This window comes from Nannospalax galili, unplaced genomic scaffold (assembly GCF_000622305.1).
Source record: "Nannospalax galili isolate Female #2095 unplaced genomic scaffold, S.galili_v1.0 scaffold558, whole genome shotgun sequence".
NCBI classification, from domain to species: Eukaryota; Metazoa; Chordata; class Mammalia; order Rodentia; family Spalacidae; genus Nannospalax; species Nannospalax galili.
In genome coordinates, this window is record NW_008340850.1 from 952,486 (window position 1) to 957,037 (window position 4,552).

The 4,552-nt window shown below is 38.9% G+C and overlaps 1 pseudogene; it reads left to right on the forward strand.

Annotated features, from left to right (window-relative positions):
- The window catches only part of LOC103736369, a 31,243-nt pseudogene that overhangs the window by 3,069 nt on the left and 23,622 nt on the right, over positions 1 to 4,552 (forward strand).

The following is a 4,552-nucleotide window of genomic DNA, read 5'->3' on the forward strand; positions in this document are numbered from 1 at the left end:
CTGTATATTTAGTGTTTTTAGTATTATATGCTGTGGGGAGTTTCTTTTCTGGCCCTGCCTATTTTTTGTTCTATTTACTTCTTATATTTATATGGGCATGTCTTTCTTTAATCTTGGACAGTTTCTTCTACAATCCTGTTGAATATCTTGTTCATAACATTTTCCTGAGATTCTTCTCCTTCCTCTATGCCTAAAATGCATAAATTTGGTCTTTTCATGGTGACCCATATTTCCAGCATATACCATTCCTGTGCTTTCTTAAATTTTTCATAATCTTTGATTGAGTGATCCAGTTCATCAACTTTATCATCCATTCTTGATATTCTTTTTTCCATTTCATCCATTCTATTGGTGAGGCTTTCTCCTGTCATTTCTAGTTATATTATTGAGTCTTCATTTCAGCCCAAGATTTCTTCAACATTTCTAACTCTTTTGTGAATTCAGTCAGATGTTTATCCCTATCTTTTTTAGTTCTTTTATTTGTTTGTGTGTTCTTTAAATTCACTGAATTCTTTGATCATGTTTATAATTGCTTTTTGTAAAATTCTGTGTTGTGGGTTATCTCTAGGGGGTTCTCATTGTAGAACTCCTCCACAGAACTATTGGTGCTTGGTGGGGACATATTATTTGAGTTTTTCATGTTATTATTTTTTTGTTGTGACATTGGCATGTGGATTTCTTTTGTTGTTTCTCATTCTGTTGTAAGACTCAAACCTTCCTTTGTTCAGTTATAGTCTGTTTCTGGTCATATACTTGATGTGCCTTTGTTACTCATTGGATATGAATATCTTGTTGGTCTAGGCTTCAGGTTCTCTCTTTTCATTTTATATTGCAGGGACCAGATGGCTCTGGTCCAGCTACTCAAGAGTTCCTGCAGCGGCCCGAATCTGGTGAGAATCTGATGATCACAGTTTTCTTCTTAAGGTCTGGATCTCTCTAATCAGAAGGCACATTACCATTTTGGAAGCTTGCTAGGTGGAGACTGGATTCAGGTGATCTCAGGCAGTCACCAAATGTCTGGGCCCCTAGTAAATGACAGGGAAGCTTAACCCTGCAGCAGTGAGAGAGTCTGTAGGTGACTCCAATGTAGTAGGATGGACAGAATACAATTTGGAAAGCTCACTTGCACCCAGAGTTAAGAGAGCAATCCAGAGATCTGGGGTGCTAAGGGCAAAAACAGGTCTGTGACAGAGGCTGGAAGGAGAAATGGTTGTGGGGTGGGGAGATTGGATTTTCTCAGGTTGTGGGGGAGTCAAGGTGCACTGGGTGGGATCTGCCTAATCAGGAACGGAGGCTGGTCTCTGGAATCCCAGGAAAATTGGGTGGGGGCAGCCAGAATTGAAGGCAGGTCTCAGGTATGCAAATACAATTTGGGGGTGTCGACAGCCTGGGAGACACTAAGAAACTAGACTGAAGATTTGAGCTGGCCTGCTTGTAGAGGATCAGGAAGCAGTGGGCTGATCTGGGCTAAGAGAATCATCCAGACATCTGGGGTGCTAAGAGTAAAAATGGGCATGTGCCCAAGCATAGGAGAACAGAATGTGTCATATACTGGTTTTTATTACTTTTTAATATTTCCATTTTTAACAAAGCATTGCTTACCAACTGATTATTGGAAATAGAAATGAACAGAGTATATATAATTTCATAGCATGCTCCTGAGTGGAAGTAGTACTCCAAAATCTTTTATATATATTCATCTGTACCTCCTCATCCTTTCCCATTTTTCTTCTTCTTCTCCCCTTCCTTTTCTATCTTTAAACACAAGATATGTTAAAGTTGTTAAAACCTGCAGGATTTGTCATATATGAGGAGGAAATGCCAACCTTAACTTGAGGTTGTGACTTAGAACTTCATCTTATCCAAAATTTTCAAGAGCTAGTAATGACTTTCTATCAGTATGACTACAGAAAGTACAGCAGCTTTGGTACTATATTATCTCTTCCAAATCAAGAATATTATTTTACTTCCTAAGTTCTCTTTTTATTCACAATTTAAAAAAAATTGTAGTATATATTAATAACTTCTGTTGATATGAAGTCCTGTATGGATTCTTTCAATGTATGAAACATTGTTTTGTAGTCTGTGTTTAAGTAGTTTTAATATCACATGGCATGGTAGTGCACACCTTTAATACCAGCACACTATAGATGGAGGCATGCAGATCTCTGTTAGATCACAGCCAGCATTGTTCACAATAGAAAGCTAAAGGCCAGCTGGAGCTATACGGACACGCTGTCTTGAAAAGAAAGTCTTGGACCACAGTAATTCTAGTAACCTAAACAGTTCGGAGTGTGCAAGGTATGTCTGGGAACTGCTCCCAGCAGCACAAAAGATCCAGAAAGAGCTGAGATGGTGATGTTCGAGCCAAGGTTGATGGGGGAAAGGAGTCTTACCATGGCAGGTCTAGAGAAGTTCCCAGATCACAGGTTAACAAAAATGCTTATAAATGAAATGATACAATTCATAGATAAATGGATGGAACTGGAAACAGTCATACTGATTGAGATAATCCAGATCAGGAAATACAAATGCTCAGTCTCCCACGACTGAATACTAGCTTTGAAGTATTACATATGCATGCTAAAAGTAAAATTCCCTGAGAGGGGCTAAAGAGTTGGCTCAGCACTTAAGAGCACTGGATGTTCTTTCAGAGAACCTAAGTTTAATTCCCAGCACTCACATGTGGGCTAAAACCATCCATAACTCCAGTTCAATGGGATCCAACCCTCTTCTAACCTCCAGAGGCATTGCACAACATGGGTGCACTTACATACATGCTGGCAATATGCTTATACACATAAAAAATAAAGAAATAAAAATAAAATTAACAAAACCATAGAGGTCAAGAAACTAATAAAGCACATTGGGTTGGAGGGGGATGCTTCCCTCTTGGAGTGGACATATAATTAAATTATAGAAAGAGGTAAAGGGGAAAACAGAGCAGGAAAGATTAAAGGGGGTGGTGAATAGAAGAGGAAGAAAGAAGAGACTGTAGGGAGGGGTAACTAATGCTAAAGGCCGTTAGAAAAAGCCGTACAGAAACCGTGGACTATAAAAGCTATTTAATGTAAAAAAGTTTGCTCATGAGGCTGGAGAGATGGCTCAGCAGTCAAGAACACTGGTTGTTCTTGTAGAACACCCAAGTTCGAATCCCAGTACTCACATGGCAGCTAACAGCTGTCTATAACTCCAGTTCCAGGGAATCCTATGGCCTCTTCTGTCCTTGAGGGCATTGCACGACATGGGTACACTTACCAAATGCAGGCAATACACTCATACACATAAAATAAAAATAATAAATAAAATATTTTAAAAAATTTAAAAAGGTTTGCTCATTACAGGAGCAAAAAAAGAAGAAAAAGCCAATGCCAGGGATGGACTCCCTATTTTAAAGTTCTTGACCATGGGTCCCAGAGATCCTCAAACAATGTTGGCCATTGCCTGCTCTCTTGGTTACCCACCAGAACTTAATGATAAGGCAGTATTTGTGAGAAAATTGCATATATTAACTATAGAACAAATAAAGATTAATCAACCTGGGTCTGACTTCAAAGCCTCATCTCTACTGGCTAGCTTTCATAGTGCTTGAAGGTGTTATGTAAGCTACTTAACAAGAAAATTTATCATGAACTTTATCAAGCTGTGAATTCTGAAATTTACAACAGCAGTTGTCTTGGCAAGATATCACCACTGGTGCAATAGTGGTATGAATATTACTGGAGTACCCAATTCCTTTCTAAATGAATTTAAGCTCAGCTTCATATGATGAAGCCCATAACTGACATTGATGTCTGGCTGAGGAACTTGAGGCTATACATCTCAAAGGCCTTGATTTAAAGCCTAATATAATTGGCTTTCTAAATGGATATAGTATTAAACTAATTTCTGATTACTTATTATATGCATAGATTAATGCATCCGTCAACTCCCATAACACTTATACAACAGATGGTGATTAAAACAGAGAGTCATAACAGAATAATGTGCAGAGACTAAAAGATCAGATTCCTTTCCTTTTCCTTTAATAGGACACCTTTATCCATCTTCTGCATCCCAAGGCTCATTGATGATTGTGGAGGAGGAGACAGAAAGATTTTAAGAGCCAGAGGAGGTAGATGACCACAGAGGAGGTAGATGACCAGCAAGAAACAGTTTTCCAGACAGCTGGACAGTTACTCATATGAACTCACAGCAATGGTGACAGCATGCACAAGTCATATGTAATCTTAAGCCAGATAAAATACCAGCATAGACATGAGGAAGTGAGTAAGAAAGTCCAATAGTTGAGGAACTATTGGTAACCAATGACTGCTGGGAAGGGGAGATTCATTCTCCTACAGTGTTAGAAACTAAGTAGTGTTGAAGGAGAGGGAGGAGGAAGGAAGAAGGAAGGAGGAAACCGTGTGTATTCCTCAGCAAGACAGAAATGCACTTTGGTTAATCAGATGAGTGGATCACATGCAAGTTTCAGCTAAGTTGGCTGTGAAGTTTAGAATTAAAGTTGAAGTGGGTATCATAAGGATCTCATTCAAAGTTTGCTTTCCTCTCA